We start from the raw sequence: 22,763 nt of genomic DNA on the forward strand, positions 1-22,763 counted from the left end.
CATAAATCAGATCCCCAATATGCTTTCTCCACAAAACAAAATAGACCCCTCTACCTTCTCTGACCCCAGCCAAAAAATCTTCTCTGTCTCCTATTTTCCACCTCCCATTCCCACCTGATATTCCCAGAATTGTCTCTGGCAGAGAGTGTTTATGCAAACACTCTCTTCAGGACTGAGAATGAATCACCCTGTGCCTCTTGGGGGCCCTGAGAATCAGTCCCCACCTCCCACAGGTCGAGCACAAGGGGTGGCATCTCTGGGCTGTTTTCCTAGGCAGAGTGTATGGAGAAGCAGTTGGACTTTGATGAAACAATATCCACCCCCAGGTCCAGACACGGGGTTCTGTCGGTCTGGGTGTAGCCTGTTCTGAGTTTTTTAATCAGGCTCCATGGGAGAGTGTGTTGTGGGTGGTCTAAGGACCACCCACTGGCTCAGGCTTGATCTATCACCTGGTCATCACCCAGGATTCCTGTAAGGTTAGCTCTTAAGCAGATGCTTCCTGCCACCACCCCCAGCCCTCATGCTCTCATTCTCTGGCATATTTTGGCTCTAAAAATGAGTTGCATTCTGCTTCCCTCACCCCCAGCTCTACCATCACAGTGGTTTGGCTTGGAACGCCCTTTTTTACTAAGCACACCCCTCACCACTGCCTAGTTCACTCTGCAAAACTAGATGAGACACTGCTCTTTCCAGGAAGTCTTCCCTGTCTCCCAATGTTGTGGGTAATCCTGTCTTCTGGCCCTACAGCTCTCTTTACATGTTCCTTATCCCCATGACTGTCATTACCCTTTACCATCCATTAGACTGAGCTTTTTGGAGGCACAGGGGCTGTCTGTCATCTGACTCAGGACAAGCAAGTGCTCAGTGAAAGGCGGGGGGGGGGGGGGGGCTCTTGTGGGGAGTGGAGGTTCCAGGATGGCATGGATAGGAGGAGATTTCTGGTGTTTGCTCAGAAGGCTTGACAGCAGCACCTGTGATATCTGCATGACCCACCTAGGGTAGTTTGCTTATGGCTTCCAAGAGCCCCTAGCACATCAAGGGGAAATTTTAAGAAGGGAATGTGTGTAGGAAGGGATGCAGTGAGCCGGTCTAGACCAAGACCAAAAACAATTTGAAGATCTGACAGTCTCCTGACAGCTTAAGAGAATTATGTGCCAAGGCCCTTGGTGGCTGACTGAAACCACGGGCTCTTCCCAGCCAATGGGCCATGCCTCTGTGATGAGCTAAAGTCATTGCATGGGTAAGTAATAAAATAGAGCAATGACAACAGTAGACTGAAATAAGTTATTTGACTTCTTTGTGTATCAGACTTGACTAAAACTCCAGAAAGATGAACCTGGGGGAGAAATTGCTGTACCTAAATAATGCCTGAAATTTTAACTGGTTCTTCTCTCCTGTGGACTTAGAAGTACTAAGAGTCTTGCATGGACCAACCAGGATCTGACAGATTGTTATCTATTCTGTGCTCAAGTGCTGAAGAGTAATCCTCTCTGCTGCTCACCAGAGGCACTTTCAGGGTTCCCAGCCTGATGCTAAGCCTCCTGTTAGGTGTAGAAAACTTGCCTCTGGGAGCCAGAGGGGTGGCACAAGCAGTAGGATGTCTGCCTTGCATGTGCCAACCTAGGACGAACTGCGGTTCAATTCCCTGGCGTCCCATATGGTCCCCCAAGCCAGGAAAGATTCCTGAGTGCATAGCCAGGAGTAACCCCTGATTTTCACCGGGTGTGACTCAAAAACCAAAAAAAAAAAAAAGAAAAGAAAACTTGTCTCAGAGTTAGAGTGATGGAGGAGGCTCAGCTCTTCAAAACCTGGTCTGAAAAAAACCAGAAACTGAAATCATATTGTGCTGTTCAACCGACTGTTTACTTAGGACATTGAGCATTTCTTCCCTTGAAGCCTGTGACCTCACTCAAAAGGGAAAGCCTGGGAGCTGCTCACGCTCTGCCAGATGTTGCTGGTTCCAATCCTCATTCCAATCATCCAGAAAATCTTGGCTAACTCTTAAGAGAGACCCCAGGGCATCAGGGTGTATTTCCTGTGGAATGTGAGCAATGGTGTTCTGTTTCCAGCACTGGGAGAAGAGTGAACAAAAGAAGCAAAACCCATCCCCACCCCTGCCCCATGGGAATTAGAATTAGCTTTGGAGGGTCAGAGTGGTGAGGAAAGGAAAGGAAACAAAACAAAACAAAAACATTGACCTATCATCTTGGGAAGATGCTTATTGCTTTTGGATGCTTTTTCTTTCTTTTTTTTTTTTTGGTTTTTGGGTCACACCCAGCAGCGCTCAGGGGTTACTCCTGGCTCTACACTCAGAAATTGTCCCTGGCAGGCTCGGAGGACCATATGGGATGCCAGGATTCGAACCACCGTCCTTCTGCATGCAAGGCAAATGCCTTAACTCCATGCTATCTCCAGCCCAGGATGCTTTTTCTGCTTTTTGATACTAGTTACTTCTACTCAGTCTGGCCTTGGGCCTCCTCCCCCTACATTGAGTTAGGTGGAGAGCTTGTGGCTTATGAGATAGGAAGTCTGTGGGATCAGGGGCCAAGTTATTTATAGTGTCCTTAGAAAGCTTACTTTCTAAGAAGCATCAGAATACTGTCGGAGCGAGATGACAGGATGGAATGAGCAGTGTTCATGAGAAAGATCGAATGAGTGTTTATTCTGAAGGAATCAAGGAAATTGGGCTATTTCGGTAATATCATCTTTTTCTTTAAAAATTTTTAAAAAATAAATTGTGATTTACAAAGTCATTCATAGTTGGGCTTTACACATACAATATTTCAGAGCCAGTCTCACCATCAGTGTCAACCTCCCACCAGTGTTCCCAGAATGCATTCCATGCCATTTCCAAACCTGCCCAGCCTGCTAGTATAACAGGACCATTTTTAATTGTTGGTTATTAAAGTTTGGGTCTCATGATTTCATTGATGTTGACTCTGGCTTGAATATTTAGTCCGTCCCTTCCTTCTTCCTTCCTTCCTTCCTTCCTTCCTTCCTTCCTTCCTTCCTTCCTTCCTTCCTTCCTTCCTTCCTTCCTTCCTTCCTTCCTTCCTTTCTTCTTTTTTTTTTTTGGGTTTTTGGGTCACACCCGGCAGCACTCGGGTCACTCCTGCCTCCAGCTCAGAAATCGCTCCTGGCAGGCACGGGGGGACCATCCCAGATGCTGGGATTCGAGCCACCGTCATTCTGTCAGTACCTTGTGTATTTTAGTAATATTAGCCCCTTATCTGATGGGTATTAAGTGAATAGTTTCTCCCATTCTGTGGGGGGGGGGGCTTTGTACCTTTGTATCTTACTATTTTCTTTGAGGTACAGAAGCTTCTCAGTTTAATATAGTCTCATTTATTTTTGTGTCCACTTGTTTGGGCAGTGGTATTTTCTCCTTGAAGATGCCTTTAGTCTCAATGTCATGGAGTTTTTCATCTACGTGTTCTATATATCTTATGGTTCCAGGTCTGATATCAAGGCCTTTAATTCATTTAGATTTGACCTTTGTGCATGGTGTTAGATGGAGGTCCAACTTCGCTTTTTGCATGTGGCTGACCAGTTGTCCTAACTTGTTGAAGAGGTTTTCCTTGCTCCATTTTATGTTTCTTGCCCCTTTATCAAAGATTAATTGATTGTATATCTGAGGAACTTTCTCTAAATACTCAAAGTCTAAATGTATCTTTTGAGTTTTCCCAGGGCCTCTTTGGAGAATCTCAAAATTTTTGAGGTTAAAAAAGATGTAAGTTAGAACTGGATAGTGCAGAGAGCAAATTGCACATTTCCAAACTGGGTTTAATTCTCAGCATCCCATATAGTCCCTTGGGCACAGCCAGAAGTGACCCCTGAGCATAGGATCCAAGAATAACCCTGGGGCTGGAGCGATAGTGCAACTGTAGGGCATTTGCCTTACACACGGCTGACCCAGGACAGACCTTGGTTCGATCCCCGGCATCCCATATGGCCATATAGTCCCCCATACCAGGAGCAATATCTATCCCATAGCATCACTGGGTGTGGCCCAAACCCCTCCTCCCCCCCCAAAAAAAGAATAGGCCCTGAGCACATGAGCACAGTTGTGGTGTGGCAGAAAAGTGAGTGAGTGAATGAGTGAGTGAGTGAGTGAAAGATACACACATACACACACACACACACACACACACACACACACACACACACACACGTATGAAGAAAGAATCTAATTTAGAATTTGGTTTAGAAGAACTTGATTTTAAAAATAGACACTTTTGGGCCGAAGCAGTGGTGCAAGCAGTAGGGTAGTTGCCTTTCATGAGCTGACCTAGGACTGGCTGCGGTTCCATCCCCCGGCATCCCATATGGTCCCCCAAGCCAGGAGCAATTTCTAAGCACATAGCCAGGAGTAACCCCTGAGTGTTACTGGGTGTGACCCAAGCAACAACAACAACAACAACAAAGTCACTTTTGGGGGCCAGAGCAGTGGAGCAAGCGGTAAGGCATTTGCCTTGCACATGCTGACCTAAGGCGAACTGTAGTTTAATCCTCCAGCATCCCATATGGTTCCCCAAGCCAGGAGCAATTTCAGTGCAGATCCAGGAGTAATTCTGAACATCATCAGGTGTGGCCCAGAAAACCAAAAAAAAAAAAAAAGTCTTTTTAACCCAAGTGACAATGATTTTGAAGGCAAATATTGAAATGTACAGAGTTATCAAAAAAAAAAAAAAGCAACTTTAACCTTTTAAATTTTGAGGAGATTGGGTTTTCTGTTGGTGGGGTTGGGCCACACCTGGAGGTACTGAAGTAAGTGGGGGTTATTATCCCTGAGTCTGATCAATAGTGCCCCCTGGTGATGCTCCAGAGATTTTCTGTGATTTCAGAGATTTGAACCAAGGAGCATCTATTACATGCAAGGCCAATTTTAAAATGGGTTTTCATAAGTAATTGAAGACCTAATAAAAACAATGTGAAACAGTAGATTATTTTGGGTACAATATAAAAAACTTTTATTTCTGGGCAAGTTATTTTGTAAAAAATTCTTTTGTGTAAACCAATAATCTAAAAAAGTTTTGTCTTCATTTTGGGAGATCCATACCCGGTGGTGCTCAGGATTTAGTGCTCAGGATTTACTCTTGGCTTTGCAGTAGGAGTCACCCCTGGTGGGCTTAGGGGTCCATATAGGATTCCCGGGATCAAACTTTGGTTGGCTGCATGCAAAGCAAGTACCCTTTCCCTGAAATTTTTGTCTTTTAATGGAGAGAAAAGGAAATTCTAGGTTCAAAGAGATAACACCCCAGGTTGAGAGCAGATTTTGCATGAAGGAGGCCTGTGTTTATTCCCCAGCACCATAAATGGTCAGTGATCACAGAACTAGGATCATTGTTAAGTGTGGCCCCAAACTAAAAACAAAACAAAAAATTCTAAAATAGCACCATACGGGGCCCGGAGAGATAGCACAGCGGCGTTTGCCTTGCAAGCAGCCCATCCAGGACCAAAGGTGGTTGGTTCGAATCCCGGTGTCCCATATGGTCCCCCGTGACTGCCAGGCAGGAGCTATTTCTGAGCAGACAGCCAGGAGTGACCCCTGAGCACTGCCAGATGTGGCCCAAAAACAAAAACAAAAAATAGCAACATACGATTGAAGCAAGATGATGGGTTTTCTATGCACAGTTGTCAGGAAATGAAAATTGTTCTTGGATTTTCCATGGTACTAGCTAGCATCAGTAAGATGGGAAGGAACATCAAGCAGAATTATTGGTTTATTTTTTTACTTGCATCATATAGTTGACATAGTTGACCATTTGTTTCCAGATAAGTGAAAGCAAAGCTATTGAAAAAAATAGAAGAAAAAAAAAAGCAAAAGGAAGAGACATAAAGTTTTTTTTTTATGTTTGTTTTTGATTTTGGGTCACACCTGGCAGCGCTCAGGGGTTACTCTTGGTTCTGAGCTCACAAGTTGCTCCTGGCAGGCTCGGGGGACCACCCGGCATGCTGGGATTCAAACCAGGCCCGTCCTGAATTGGCTGTGTGCAAGGCAAGACCCTACCACTGTGCTATCTCTCTGGCCCCAAAAAGAAAGTTTTGTTTTTTTTTTTACAAAGAAAATGAACTGTAGTAAGCACATTTGTGAAAATTATTGTAGCTCTAATAAAGTCATTAAAAAAATGGAAAAAAATTTAACCAGCTATTGTGTTAGCTGGTCATTTTGTTAAGTTGGTATGTTTCTATAGGGATGACAGCATCAAACAAATGAAGTTGTTAAGAAATTCAAAACACTTACTGATACTGTGGCTTTGAGGGGCATCTGCTCAGCTGCCAGGCCTGGAAGAAGGAAGATGGGGGAGGGGGCACACTCCTAAAGCCTTGGTGATATCAGTCCAAAGACCAGCATATCTGGGACGGAGCAATAGCACAGCGGTTGGGCATTTGCATTGCACGCAGAAGATTCAGATGGACCTGGATTCTATCCCTGGCATTGCCTATGGCCCCCCAAGCCTCTCAGGAGCAATCTCTGGCTCAGAGCCAGGAGTAACCCCTGATCACTGCTGCTGGGTGTGGCCTCAAAACCAACCAACCAACCAACCAACCAACCAACAAGCAACAACAACAAAACACCAAAGACCAGCATATCTGAAGTGTGGTCAGATTGGTGCCCCAGAAGGGAATCATTGAGAGGTGATGAGGCAGGGCCATCGGGAAAATGGTGATTCTGGGTGATAGAGGCAGCAGGCCTGGCCTCTTCAGGGCTTGGCCTTCTCTCTCCTTCCAAGATGGCCAGATTTCTGCTATGTGGCCTGTATACCCAAGATCTTTCACGACTTGGTTTACATCTCATTTGAGAAAAGAATGAGTGTGGAGCTGACTCAGTTTAAACATATGACTGCATTTGTGGGCATGGTAACGGTTCAGGCAGAACTATTTTGAAATGTTTACTTCCAAGTCAAAGCAGAGGTTTCTATTGGTTGTCATCATAAACCTACATACTCTTCCCTTACAAATGATTATAATTACCAAGCTGAGCTTGCTTTAACATTTGGTGGGAGAGTGATAGTATGCTAACACCCTTCTCTGGACATTCCATATGACACACTAAATCTATCCCTCAACCAGATCCTGTACACATGATCAAGAAACACGTGATCACATTTTAATAACCAGATTACAAGAAAAAGTGAATATTTTAAGCAAGGACCCATAAGAACACAAATTAGCGAAATGTTCTTTACTACTAAGCATGATTGTTAGTATCATAGAAGTTGGAAGAAATTAGATCCTCCAAAAGACAGAAGAGTTTGAGTTTCTTAGAATTCAAAGTTATTCATAATCAAAATGTTATTCTCTATTTCATTTGCCATTTGAGAAAATTCAATTTGCTATATTTTATAGTATGTTACATAGTAAAAATATAATGAAGCATTTTTTATCTAAAAATAAATATAATTGCAGCACTTTTTATATTAAACTCATTTTGGCACAGTCCCCACTTGGGTGTACAGGGGAATTACCTACATTTCAGCTTGAGAATAGAATTCTTCTCTTTTGCTTTTTTGCAAATCTCACCCTCAGTTCTCTTGCTTATAGAAATGTTACTTGTTCTTTCTTGAACATGGAACTCTTCATATTTATTAAATAAAACTTCATATTTCTCTAAATAAAACTTTGTGTAACCACTCCACTCCCCCTTCTCTCTGATCCCCATCCCAAACTAGAAGAACACTTTGGAGCTCTGAAAAGCAAAACCAGACCAACTTAAGGTTTGCTTTTTGGAGGCCAGAAGAAGCTCATAGGATATCTAGAAGCTTCCCAAACTCCTCAGTGTCAATTTGCTTTCACACTGATTTGACCAGAGGGTCTTTCTCAAGCTACGTTACATTTGAAGTCAGACTTAGAAAGAGACAAAGATTTTGTCTTTTGAGGGTTGGAGGCAATTCCCAATATACTGGGTCCCTAAATGCAACAATAATGCGTTTTGGGCCAGTGGTGTTCAGAGCTATTCCTGATGCATTATTGGGGGGAAGTTCACTCCTGACAATGCTGGGGATGGAATCATGGGCCAACTGCATCCAAAGTATACATTTGAGACCTCTGGGCTCTTTTTCTTGCCCTGCATCTGAATTTGAGATCTTTTACAGAAACATTTTAGGTATGAGAAAATGCAAAACAAATGGTAATGATGCATCATAGATCTTAGGCCCAGTCTCATCATGGTTTGACCTATTTCTCTGAAGTAGTCTCTAGTCTCAGCAAGTGGCTAGAATGTGATGGGTGAGGTTATCAGCCGAAAATAATTGTGGGGCCAGAGAGTACAGGGGTTAAGGCATTTGTCTTGCAGTTGGCCAACTCCAATTTGATGCCCAGCACCACATGTGGTCCCCAAGCACCACTGACCTCTGAACATAGAGGACAATACAGTGGTGCACCCAACTACCAATCCCTGATGAAAGGATTTTTTCCCCCTGATTCCTTCACCCCTATCTGCTGCTGTTGCAATGAAGGGCTTGTATCTATCCTTACTTATACATAGTTGTGAGGTGTATACATTTAATTGTGGTGCTCGTACAAGCATATACAGCGGGACATATTTCTGGCTGCCATTATCACATACCTTTTTCATTGTGGCACTTGTTGTGGGAGGTGTCACACCCTTTATTTGGAGTAGTTATCGTGCCACTTGATACACAGAGAGGGTCCTGGGATGGTGCTCTCAGCCTCACACTTGCAAGGAAGCTGCTTCCACCATGTAATCATCTTCTTACTCCTTCACAAAAGATTTTCTATTTCATAGTAAGAGAAGCATAATACCCAAAGACAATAGAAATGATGAGGGTTGTGCAGTTAGGACAGAGAGAGGAGCACTATGACAATAATAGTTGGAAATGATCACTCTGGACAAAAACTGAAAGCAAAAAGGAAGTAAAGTGATATGCATAATATGCCTTTCAGTAACAGTATTGCAAATCATAGTGCCTGCAAGGGAAGAAGGAGGAAGAGGAAGAGAACAGAAAGAGAGAGAGAGAGAGAGAGAGAGAGAGAGAGAGAGAGAGAGAGATCTGTTAAATGCAGAATGGAGTGGGGGTGGGAGGGAAACTAGGAAAATTGGTAGTGAGAAATGAACAATGGTGAAGGGATGGGTATTGGAACACTGTATGACTGATACTCAATTACCAACAACTTTTGTGGTTTTTAGGTCACACCCGGCAGTGCTCAGGGGTTATTCCTGGCTCCAGGCTCAGAAATTGCTCCTGGCAGGCACGGGGGACCATATGGGACGCCGGGATTCGAACCGATGACCTCCTGCATGAAAGGCAAACACTTTACCTCCATGCTATCTCTCCAGCCCCTACCAACTTTTTAACCTCTCACGGCATTTTAATTTTTTTTTTTTTTTTTTTTTAGTTTTTGGTTTTTGGGCCACACCCGACGGTGCTCAGGGGTTACTCCTGGCTCTGCACTCCGAAATCGCTCCCGGCAAGCTCGGGGACTATATAGGATGCTGGGGGAAAGAACTCGGGTCCGTCCCAGGTTGGCAGTGTGCAAGCCAAACACCCTACCACTATGTTATCCCTTTGTCCCCCAATTTCCAAGACTGTTAAAGAAAGTAGGTCTTCCTTATTCTATACTCCTGACAGCTGCCGGTACTAGAAGCCTGGATGCAAACGGAATACAACCCATATTCTGTACTGCCATATTTTGCACTCCCTGCCCTGCCACAGCTTGATGTCAAGCTGCCTACGGCTATGACCGCTGATGTGCTGGTATGCTGTCAGCAGGCACAAAGCCAGTCTCTGGTAGTGCTGCCTATTTTCCCAGGAGCCCATTCAGAACGAGCCAGGTTCATAGTAAGGTGTGATTGCCCCGACATGTGCCAGAATTTGGCAACATTTTCATTACTTTTCATTTCAGTTTTCCCTGGGTTGTTGAAGGACACAGCTGGTAGAATTTGCTGGCTAATGAATTCTCTTCATCCATGAATTGAACAATGAGCACTGGGGTGCAAGGCCGGGCCTCTTTATCTTTGTGTAAATCCCTTTGCATCTACAGGTGAGGGCGCCCTTGTCCAAAAACCATAAATCTTGCAACTAACCCCGGTCCTCCGGTTAATGCATTCTGCAGGCTGACCGTTAGGGAGCAGAGGAGAGGCACTTCGAGAGTTTCCTTTTCTCTGGCCTACTTAGTCACCTGGTCCGGCTGAGAGAGAATGTGGACTGGCCATGACCCACACCCCTTCCTCAGAGAACTCATTTCAAAATAAAACCTCTTCCCTGAAGGCAAGACAAACAGATCAGGCTTTTTGATGACACATTCCCCAGCAAAGCTAGAGAAACTTCCTAGCCCTGTCCCTGCATAGTATTAAACAACTTGTTCACTCTATGACCTTCAAGGGGTCACAGGAATGTAGACACCCCATTCTGGCCAAATTGCCCTTGTGACACTGGGCAGGCCCTGATCCAGTGCCCGATGTCACAGGAGAGCCCAGTGTAGACCAGAGGCATAGACACAGCCCAGGGTTTTTGTCCAGGCATTGGAGTTGCCTAAACTCTGTGCTCAACCCCAAATCTTCCATTCCCCTCCACCATGGCCCCTTAAACAAGCAACAAATTCTAGTCTCCTGTAAATCTCAGTTTTTTGAGACTCTGGTACTTCAATCCCATCCAGACTCATAGCTCCCTGAAAATTCAGGTGGTTAGGGCCAGTTTCAGGTCTCAGGTACAGCAGGGTCAGGCTGGCAGAACTTGGGGGCCATGAGAATGTGTATGAGTGGGTGTAACTCCCCTGTGTCAGTAACATCAGGAACTTCAGGAATAACAGGGAACATCAGGAACATCAAGGAACATGGTGGAGAGATGTGGTCACAGGCTCTCTGTCCCGGCTGCTTCTCCTACTCCTACTCTGTCCCGGCTGGCTTCCTTTTAGATTCACTTTGGACTCATTGCTATCCTGTGATTAAAGCCTCTGGTGCTTAAGCCAGCCAGCACTATTGCTACATAAAGTCAATGACCTCATAAGCATTTTACTTTATTTTATGTTGGTTTTTGGGCCACACTGGCTGTACTCAGGGTTTACTTTTGGCTCTGCATTCAATGATCACTTTTGATGAGGCTTGATCATATGGAGTGCCAGGATCAAACCCAGGTCAGCCTCATGCAAGGCAAGTGCTTTATCCACTTTGCTATCTCTCTAACAGCAATATTTTCATTTTAGGTCACACCCAGTGGCACTCAGGGCTTACTCCTGGCTCAATGCTCTATTACTCCTGGTAGTGCTTGGGAGGACCATATGGTATGCCTGGGATAGAACCCAGTTGGAAGAGCCTTACTCCCAAAACAAGTGCTCTACCAACTGTACTATCTCTCTGACACCCCTCTAAGCATTAAGACTTTATCACCCACGAGCTGAAGAGACAACAACTTAAGGGACCAACCATGTGCTCTATACACAAGAGGTCTGCATTTTATTCTGGGTACCATGGATCTTGATCCCTCCATGTACAGAGTTAGGAGTAACTCCCAGTATTTCTTCCTTCTCCCTTGTACCCTTCCCCTGCCAAAAGGACCCTTCCATTTATAAACTACAAAAGAAGCTGTTCAAATCAAATCTTAAGAAAAACCAAGCCTGGGGCCGGGCGGTGGCACTGGAGGTAAGGTGCCTGCCTTGCCTGCGCTAGCCTAGGATGGACCGCGGTTCGATCCCCCGGCGTCCCATATGGTCCCCCAAGCCAGGAGCGACTTCTGAGCGCATAGCCAGGAGTAACGCCTGAGCCTCAAATGGGTGTGGCCCAAAAACCAAAAAAAAAAAAAAAGAAAAACCAAGCCTGCAGACCCAGGGAAGACAGATGACTCATATGTGTGAGGCCCTGGTTCAATCCTTGATACTGAGAAAAGGAAAAAAAGAAAAGAAGGACTAGCAATGCACACGTAATGCCTCACCTCTACTTCCTACCTCCTGATGGAAGCTTTGATTAGTCCTTGTAATGCAGCCTGCCAAGAGCTCAGATGAAAATGCCAAAAACCTCACTGAACTCATAGGAAAGGAAGTCTGTACCAGTATTCAGTCATTACGTCTACATTCTTCACTGTTTTTTTTTTTTTTTTTCTGGAACCACTATTATCTTCCTTTGCATAAACTCTAAACAGATTTATGGGTCCTAAAGCAATAGTACAGGACTAGGGAGTTTGCCTTGGATGCAGCCAATCCTGGTTTGATCCCAGGCAATCCATATGGTCCCCTGAGCACTGCCAAGAGTGACCCCTGGACAGAGCCAGGTGTAAGCCCTGAACATCACTGGCTGTAGTCCCAAAACTAAAGATGGTTTAAGTCATCACTTTAGTAAGTTCCTGGCTAATATTCTCAAAGTGTTCAAAGTTGGAGAAATTCTATGGTTGTGTCTTTTGGTCCCCTTATCACCGCAGCTTCCACAGAAATCGATATCTTGAAACATCAGACCCCAAGTTCCTGAGGAGCCCCTCCTCCACATTTTCTGCAGCCCCTCCTCCAAGTCCCACTCCCCATGCCTCTCTGCTGTCCCTTGAAAGCTTGGTCCTGCCTCTTAGCAGCACTTCTTGTTTTTCTGAAACTAGGACCCAACCTTAATTACTTGAGGCTCCCCTATACTGTGGACTGTGGTAGAAAATGAGAATGGGTCTATGGAAAAAGTCTGAGGGAGCAGTGAGGGGACTGTGGGGAGCTAGGTTCTCCCTCTGCTGGAATTTAGGAAGTTTTAAGTTTGAGGTAAGCCCCTGATCACAAAAAATTTTTATATATGAACTTTTTTATGTTTTGGATTTTGGGCCACACCCAGTGACGCTCAGGGGTTACTCCTGGCTCTGTGCTCAGAAATCGCTCCTGGCTCGGAAGACCATATGGAATGCCAGGGATCAAACCCAGGTCCGTCCTGGGTCAGCTGCATGCAAGGCAAATGCCCTACCACTGTGCTATTGCTCAGGCCCCTCATATAAATTTATAAGAACTTTCAGTTTATTAATAAGACCTCTGTACGTGACCCTGTCCCCATCTCTGTCACTCTCTTCCTGGTAGCTGCCTCTTCTCTGCGCCTCACTGGCAAGTACTGCAAGGATCAATATTTGATGTTTGCTCAGGTTCCTCTCCTTTCTCAGGTTCCAGAAAAATCCCCGGAATTTATAGTGTTTTTGATTGGTAATGAGATTATTCAATGCAGGCCCCCCTTGAGAGCTTTCAATGGGGGGAAAGAGTGAGGAGCACTCCTGTTATCCCTTAAAATCTTTGAATAATTTGCACGTATTCTCTCTCCCACCTGGATTTCCACCGAGGCCAGATTTCCACTTTCTGAGGCTTGAAGGCAGAAACCAAGCAGGGCTGAACTGGCTTCTTTCTCCACCTGCTGGGGTTGGGAGGAAGATTCCAACCCTCCAGTCACAGGACTGGTTTCCTGGTAATCAACCCCTCTCCTGAGGTGCTTTGTCTAAGTCCCTGATAATGCAGATGCCTGCTCTGCTCTCCTTGTTTAGGAGACTCTGAAGGTGTTTCTAAAGTGTGTCAGGAGCAGGATGGGGACAAAACATATATTTCCTGTAAGTGGTAATATCACACTCTCCCTCAATATCCCATTCTTTTCTGGGGGATCACCCCAGCAATGCTTTGGGGCCATTGGCTATTATACCTGAAAAGGATTGAGCTTGAGGTCTCAGACATTCAAGGTATGTGCTTCAGCCCTTTAAAGTATCTCCCTGGGCCCCCAACCCTTAATTTTAATTTTTGGAGAGGTCTACAAATATTTTTTTCATAGTGTCTGAACCAGCTTATATTGCCACCAACCATGGATGAGAGATCCCTTTTCAACACATTCCCTGTCAACTCTGGTTGTTTTCAGATTTTCTGATATGTACATTCTTACAGGTGCATAGTGATATTTTTCAGAAGGTTTGTTTTTTTGTTTTTGTTTTGTTTTGGTTTTGGTTTTTGGGTCACTTCTGGAGATATTCAGGCATTACTTTTGGCTTTGGGCTCAAAAATCTCTCCTGGCAGGCCCTGGGGACCTTATAGGATGCCGGAATTCGAATTACCATTCATTCTGGATTGGCTGCATACAAGGCAAATGCCCTACCACTATGCTATCTCTCCAGGCCCCCTCAGATTTTTTTGATTTGCATTTTCTGTGATAAGAGGCTCTGGGAACTTTTTTTTAAAGGTATCAGTTGACTTTCTGTATATCTTATTTGGAAAAGTGTCTGCTCATCAATTCTACTTCCCCTTTTTTTAAGGGGCCACACCCGCAGCCCTCATGGATTACTCCTGTCTCTGTGCTCAGAAATCGCCCCTGGCAGGCTCAGGGGACCATATGGGATGCTGTGGATCAAACCTGGGTCAGTCCTAGGTTGGCTTTGTGCAAGGCTAATACCCTACCGCTGTGCTATCACTCTGGCCCCAATTTTTCTCATTTTTTTGCTGGGATTTATTTTGCTACTGAGTTTTCCAAGTGCTTTATATATCTTGAGTATTAGTCCTTTGCCAACTGTATGCTGTGTGACTAATTTCCTCTTTGAATAAGATCACCAGTTGATTGCGTGAGGTCTACCCTAATGACCTCATCATAACTTGGATTATCTTTCAAAAGATCCTATTTCTTTTCTTCTCTTTTTATTTTAGTTTTTGGTTTTTGGGCCACACCCAGTGGCACTCAGGGGTTACTCCTGGCTCTGAACTCAGAAGTCACTCCTGGCAGGATCAGGGGACATTATGGGATACCAGGAATCAAACCCCGGTCTATAATGGGTCAGCAGCACGCAAGGCAAATAACCTACCACAGTGCTATTACTCCAGCCCCTCTTTTCTTTTCTTATTTTTTCTTTTGATTTTGGGCTACACAGCAATGCTCAGTGTAAGATACACCTAGCTCTTTACCCTGGAATTACTCCTGGTGGTCCTCAGGGAACCATATAGTATGCTGGAGATTGAGCCTGGGTTGGCTGTGTGCAAGGCAAGCACTCTACCCACTGAACTATCACTCTGGCTCAATAGATTCTACTTATAAGGTCACATTCTGAGGGAGTTAGGAATACATTTTTTTTTTGAAGAGTGGACATAGTCCCATTGAACTCAAATTTGGCTTCTTGCCATTTGAAAGCCAGTTACTTGAAAAGCAAGAGTCAGTATAAAACCAAAGATGTATTTATTTATTGCTTGGAAGCTTAGAAGACAGTGGACATATAGTTCCTTTAAACACTACATTCCTATGTTAGGGCATGTGATTTATTAGTCTGGTTCACAGACCACTGCCAGTCTTCAGGTATTGTAATGTTGAACACTACTGTCTTGCCCTACTGCCAGTATGCAGCACAGGTGCTTATCAATAGGTGTAAAATGTTGCAGCACCATAATCATTATCTAACTGGTTGGAAAATAAGTTAGAATAAAAATGGGGGGGGGCAGAGCGGTGGTGCAGCGATAGGGTGTTTGCCTTGCATACGCTAACCTAGGACAGTTTAATCCCCCAGCATCCCATATGGTCCCCCAAGCCAGGAGCGATTTCTGAGCGCATAGCCAAGAGCATCACTGGATGTGGCCCAAAAACCAAAAAATAAAAAGAATAAAAATGGGTAGTGGAGGCTGGAGCTATAGCACAGTGGGTAGTGTTTGCTTTGTATTCAACTGACCCAGGTTCAATCTCTAGCATTCCATATGGTCCCCCAAGCCTGCTAGAAGTAATTTCTGAGCAAAGCCAGGCATAACCCCTTAGCATCTCCAGGTGTGGCTAAAAAAGGGCGGGGGCAGTGAAGGGTAGAGAAGTTTTATAGGGGTTAGAGCACCTGCTTTGCATGCAGCTTATCCTGGTTCAAATCCCTGGCACTACATACGGTTCCCCCAAGCACACTCAGGAGTAAACCATTGGAAAAGCCCCCCATGACCCTAGGGTTAGTGAGTTAGGAGAGAGAGGGTGAAATCTCACAGGTCCCTGCATTTTATTTAACAACTCTTCAGTAGATTGTAGCCTGCTCCTGGAAATTCTGAGAGTGTATAGTTAAACAACCACCACCTCTGGGCAGATGTGACAGCCTTCAGGAATCTTTCCACAGGGCCTTCTGTTTGCTCTTTCTCCCTTATCCATAACTTGAGCTGGTTTAGCATTAGATATTACTGACAACATCTGTTAGGTTTGTGAGACAGGGCAAAGGTCAAAAAATATAAGACAGGTTCCAAGAAGAACATACAGGAAGAACAAGATGGAATGTTTCATGCTTATGCATTTACAATAAGTAACAGCAGAGAAGTGACAGAACCCCAATCTATTTATTTGGTCAGCCCCCAAACCTTTCTTATGAATGACAATGAGTGTGGACCTTAAAATCTTTGACTCTTAGGGCCAGAGAGATAGTACAGTGCATGAGAAACTTGGCTTACATGTGGCTCAACTGAGTTTGATCTACAGCAACTTATATGATCCCTCAAGACTACCTCGACTGATCCTTGAGCAAGAGCCAGGAGTAAGCTCTGAGCACAACTATGAGTAGCTCCAAAACAAAACAAAACAGAAACCTTTTACTCTCCAGTCAGGCTACCAAGGCCCAAAGTCTGAGTCTCTTCATGGTCTCAAAATAAGTGGAAGCAGATGTCATACTGGGTGAAATGGCATGGGTGAAAAGGGGAAGGAAATGTGGGCAGTAAACCCTGAGCTATCAGACCTGTTGTGACTGGCATTTAATCCCATGTGGGTGGTGGGGAAGATAGAGTAAAACATGCATTGTGTCTTGCAATTATCTATCCCAAGGGATCTGGGATCTTTAGACAACAACCCTCCATCATTCATTTGTTGAAGATTTCTGTGCCCACTGAGCTGTAGAAATTGTCAGCTGGACCTCAGTTGTAGTGAAGGGTGAGATAGGCCATTTATGATTTACATGCTCTGGACACGTGCAAATACTTCTGCAATAGACACAAATGTGCTACAGTATACTGTCTTCAGTTGAGGATGTAGCTCAGTGGTAGTGTGCAAGGAGGCCCTGGGATTCTGTTTCCCACCCATGAATTATATTGACTCCTACAGAAGAATAAAAGACTCAGCTTAGAACTGTGAATTCTGGGGCCAGTACAGTGGGGAGGTATAGCTTTGCATGTCACTGAACTGGGTTTGATTCCTGGCATCCCATATGGCCAGCCAAACCCTCCAGGAGTGATTCTTAACTACAGAGCCAGGGGTAACCCCTAAGCACTGGGGCATGTATCCCCCCAAAAAACCAAGCAAATAAACAAATATGAATGGTAAAAGTAGATGTTATGAAGAAGAATTGGGAGTCAACTTAGCTAATTCATTAGCTAATAGGAAACAATCATTTGAACACACTAAACCCAGGAAACATTGCTCACTCACTCTGGTATCAATTTCCTGAGTTGCAACAGGTCCCAGGGACCTATTTGATCACAGGGTAGGAGAGATAGTAAAGCATAGAGGCTACTTGCCTTGCAAGATGCTGACCTAGGTTCAATTCTTGGCACCAAATATGATTTCCTGAGCACTGCTAGGAGTAGCCTTTGAGCTGCTGCTTGTGGCCCTTAAACCAAGATCAAACTTATTTGATCAATTACACTCATCAGAGTAAAAATTTTTGTTGTTTTGTTCATAATAAAGTTGTTTTAGGTATATAATGTTCCAACATTAATCCTACCACCTGTGGCCCTCTCTCACCACCAAAGTTTCCAGGTTCTTGTCTACCACTTAATCTGATCTTGACAGGCACATAGCAAATTTATTTCATCTTACTTGTTCATATGATCCAAACAAAGGTCCTGTACTGGTCCTGGTTTCACTCCCAAGAAACCCATAGGCCAGGTGTGCTCTTTTTGTCCTCAGACTAGGGTAACACAAGCAAGGACAAGCACTCAACTACTCCAAAGTGTCTCTGATATTCTTGGAGTACATTTTTTTATTTTATTTTTATTTTTCACAGCATTATTTATGGTACATAGTGACAACGAATGAGGGGCACTCCCAACTGGTCTCCACTTTATAGCTTGTTCTTGGAGTACATTTTACCCACTTCTCTATCCTCCAGGTTTCAATCTAGGACTCAGAGCTAGGGGAATTTGTTTTGTTTGGCTCCCACAATAGATGCAGAAGTTAAGTTGCTAGAATGGCAGCCACTCTCACGAAGTGCCCCCTACGCAGACTCAGAGGAGGATTGTCAGTGGCTTAACACTTCCCAAATTCCCCTGTTCTTGCCTCCCTTAACTGGACAAAAGCAGAAGTGACAAGATGATGCAAAGTCATTAACTACTCAAAGAAGAAAAGAGTAGGTGGTGGACAGGGCTCTGAGGTACCAGCAGACATTTTCCAGGATGCATCACTCTTCCAGTTCCTTATTAGACTTGCCAGCTGCAAGGCATTGTGGGAGAACTTGTTTAGACAGTCTCCAGTCAAATGGAACACTATAACTCTCTCAGTTGGATTCCCTTTGATTTCACTTGTCCATCCCCATCTCTGGGATGAGGTGATCAGTCTACATGGGGAGGATGGCTGAGGAGGAAATCGAAACACAGCATTTTCAAATAGCAGAAATGGGTCAGCAGTGGAAATATAGCTTGAAATAAGCTATCTATACTCCTTTATAGTCTGGGAAAATCTTTCAATATCTCTGGGTTTCACTTTTCTCATTTATAAAATCAGGTTAGTGCTAGTGCCCTATCCAGCCACAGATAACTAGCAATACTCCTGTTTCTGGTGCAATGAGCTGGGTTCATACTTGTTGCAGCAAAGGCTTCTCATTAAAAAGGAGTTGGAGATGACTTCCAGGATGTGAACTTGTGATAGGTGATTTGAAGTGGGGTCATTTTGGACTGAATAGGGCAGTTATGTGATTACTACAACCAGAGGTGCTCTTGGCTTTTAACTCAGGGATGATCCCTGATGGTTCTCTAGTGTAAGGTTCTACTTGCCAAAATCCAACCTTGAGAGAATGGGTCTGGAGCAAGGTCACTATGAGAATTAATAAACCAAAACAAGGCTAAGGGTGAAAAACATGTAATCAGAGAGCTTCTGTGGACCAGAACCTGGTGGCCCGGAGTCCACCAAACTGACCTCTCTATTGGCCAGCTCAGTCCACAGGGGGAGGGGTGTCCAGTGACAAACAAGGTACAAATCTCCAATTAATCCATCTAGGTGGGCCTTTTACATGTGAAAAGGTAAGTCAACCTTGGCGGATGTCCCGCCCTTAAGGAAGTCGTCAGTACCTCGGCCCCACCAATACCTCGTATTACCTTGGCAATGTCCCGCCCTAAGGAAGTCGTCACTACCCCTCCTCCCTATAGTATATAAGGAGGGATGTAGAAAGCCACGAGGTCCTTTGCCTCTGTTCGGTTTAGAATACGCAAGGCACCCTGGCTGGCCAGTTTAAAGACCCCACTTGAGCTTTTGCCTGAGTAACCGTCTTTTAATTTCTCCTCATCGAAGCAGTTTCTGGATTGCCGAACCTTTCACATGTAAAAAAAGATTGGGTGAAAAGAATGAAGGGGCTGTAGGAAAGTCTTTGTTTTGGATAAAGCAGGATGTAATCCCACAACTTCTTTTCTGTTTACTAACCACAAAAAATTTGAGAGGGACGAGATAAATTGTGTTCTATTAGTCTCCAAAAGAGGTGGGAACCCCAGATCCGAGCTTAAAGCAAAGTGACAAAAGTGACTGTTATTTTGCATAGGGACAATAAAAGCTGGGATTAAAAACTTTTAACCTAGATAGATTTAAAGCAGGGTGGTCATAACTATGACTGCAGGCCAGTCTTAGTTATCTTACCAACTTACCTACCATGTGTCAATATTTTGTTGATGTGGTTTTTAGTGTGCTCAAGAACATAACCTAACATAACCTAAGTATTCATATGGGGGCAGCATCTGAATTTTCTCTGTGGTCACCTGTAAACAAGCTGCTGGCAAGCATGTCATCACATCTTCATATAACCTGTGAAACACTTTCTCATTGAACATGAAAGCAAGATATCATTCATATAGTGAATAATATAAGCATGGGAAAACCTTGCACGATAAAGCCATAAAATCATAAAGGTGCTTTATTATTGAAAGAGGAAATGGAAAATGCAAAGTGTTTTGGTTGCTAGGTGGATAGGTATGTTATAGAAACAGTCTTTTATGTCTATACCACTAGTGGCCAGTCTTTAGAAATTGCTGAACGAGAGGGAAGACCATGGAAACCATAGTAGAATTAATATTTCAAAAGTCAATTAACAGCCACCATTTGCCTGATTTCTTTTTTTTTTCTTTTTTCTTTTTTTGGTTTTTGGGCCACACCCGGCAGTGCTCAGGGGTTGCTCCTGGCTGTCTGCTCAGAAATAGCTCCTGGCAGGCATGGGGGACCATATGGGACACTGGGATTCGAATCAACCACCTTTGGTCCTGGATCAGCTGCTCAGGCCCTGCCTGATTTCCATTGTATAACAAAGATAGGAGAATTCTGCTCTGATGGGGCCGGGATGGTGGCACAAGCAGTAAGGCATCTGCATTGTGCGCTCTAGCCTAGGATAGACAGTGGTTCAATCCCCCACCCCGGCGTCCCATATAATTCCCCTAAGCCAGGAGCAATTTCTGAGCGCAGAGCCATGAGGAACCCGAGTGTCATGTGGTGTGAACCAAGTAATAATAATAATAATAATAATAATAATAATTGCCCTTTTAAAAAAGAATTCTGCTCTGAAAACAAAGTTTTTTTTCAGCACTGTGACATTTGGATAAATAATACCTTTTTTGTTTTGTTTTGTTTTTGGGTCACACCGGCAGTGCTCAGGGGACCATATGGGATGTCAGGATTTGAACCACCATCCTTCTGCATGCAAGGCAAACTCCTTACCTCCATGCTAACTCTCTGGCCCCGATAAATAATATCTTTATTTAAGCACCATGATATAAACATGATTGTATTTGGGTTTCAATAATAAAAAGAACACTCTCCTTCACCAGTGCAACATTCCCACCACCAATATCCCCCATTTCCCTCCTCCCCCACCCCCTACCTGTATTTGAAACGCATTCTACTTCTCTCACTTATTGTCATGAGAGTTGTTAGTGTAGTTATTTCTCTAACTGAACTTAGAATTCTTTATTTTTTTATTTTTATTGTAAGAATTTATTCAAGAGACAAAATTAATTAACATATTGAGGTAAACTGACATAACATAATATAGTAACATTACATAACATAACATATAATTAATATAATAATACATTAAGTCAAAGAACATTTCTAAATAAAATACAATTTTTTTATCATAATGACTTACATATCTTTCACACTAGTATTTTAGGTACATATTAACATTGAATCAGGGGAATATCCATCACCCCCAGTGTTGTCCTCCCTTCATCCCTGTTCCCAAGCATATATCTCTTTTTTCTTCCTTTATCCCCAGAATGCTAGTTTAACTAAAAGCATATATGTTAACACTAATGTAAACCATTTTTTTTTTTGCAGATATTTTTACTAGTGGTTTCTTAAAGATTTAGAGTCAGGGCTGGAGAGAGAGCACAGCAGCTTTTGCCTTGCAAGCAGCCTATTCAGGACCTAAGGTGGTTGGTTCGAATCCCGTCGTCTCATATGGCCCCTAGTGCCTGCCAGGAGCTATTTCTGAGCAGATAGCCAGGAGTAACCCATGAACACCACCGGTGTGGCCCCCAAACCAAAAAAACACCAAAAAAACAAAAAAAAAAAAAAGAAAAAAAAAGATTTTGAGTGAAAGGAGCACTGTATAAACAATGTTAGAGTGGCAATTATTGTTTGCATGGGCCCACCAAAGTATGGGGGTCATGGAAAGGAAAAACTTTTGGCCTAAGTACAGAGACCTTACCCCTGAAGTTTCCTGAAATAAGACCATTTCTAGGCTCCAGGCAAACTAGTTTGTCCAATCCTGGTCATTGTCTGTAGTGCCCATACAGTTATATTTTTCACAGTCTCTGTTGTTGGTATCCTGTTTCTGTATTGAAGGTCCTGGAATCTGTATATTCTACATTGAAGTCAGGATGGTGTGGAGCGGCGTCTAATTTCAACTCAGAATTAAAGGGCATTGCAGAAAGCCCTGTTCAGTAAGCAGGTCGTTGTTGTTTGAACTTAGAATTCTTTGTGGTGAGCTTCATATCGTGAGCCAGTCCCTCCAGCCTTCATCTCTATTGTCTCTCGGCATTATTACAATATGTCTTTTTCTTTAGTGTGACTAATGTAAATACAAGTCTTTCACAGTTATATTTAGGTACATAGTGATAATGAATTAGGGCCACTAGTGTTCTCCCTCCTCCCCTGTTCCCAACATGCATCCCATACTTCCCTCCTTTGTCCCCTGTTGGCTGTAAGCAAGCAGCTTACAGGTAACATGGCTAGACTTCCTCCAAGAGGAATTCCCTGCCATGTTGTGATCTCAGATCTCAGATCTCCTGGAAAGTGTGGGCAGGAGACAGGACTGAGGCAGATTCTACCGCAGCCACATTTTACTTTAGAGCAGGCCTTGGTTCCTCTTCACGGGAGGCTTTTCCTGCCCCTAGCGGCAGTAGGAGGGATTGTAGCATCTTCCTGAATCTACCAACTCTCCATCCCATCCCATCCCATGCCATGCCATGCCATGCCATGCCATGCCATGCCATCCCATCCCATTCAAAGAAGCTGGACATTTTAATTTCTATTTTCATAAACTTTCTTTTTTTGGCAAGGAGGCATGAAGAAAATTACCAAAGAAAGAATAAATAAAATTAATTCAAGATATAAGTGTTAAAGATTGGTTAGTCTCCAAGGCAGTCTTAATCTTGACTCCAGGAGTTCATTTTCTGGCAGGATA

The sequence above is a fragment of the Suncus etruscus genome, chromosome 9 (genome assembly GCF_024139225.1).
Source record: "Suncus etruscus isolate mSunEtr1 chromosome 9, mSunEtr1.pri.cur, whole genome shotgun sequence".
NCBI classification, from domain to species: domain Eukaryota; kingdom Metazoa; phylum Chordata; class Mammalia; order Eulipotyphla; family Soricidae; genus Suncus; species Suncus etruscus.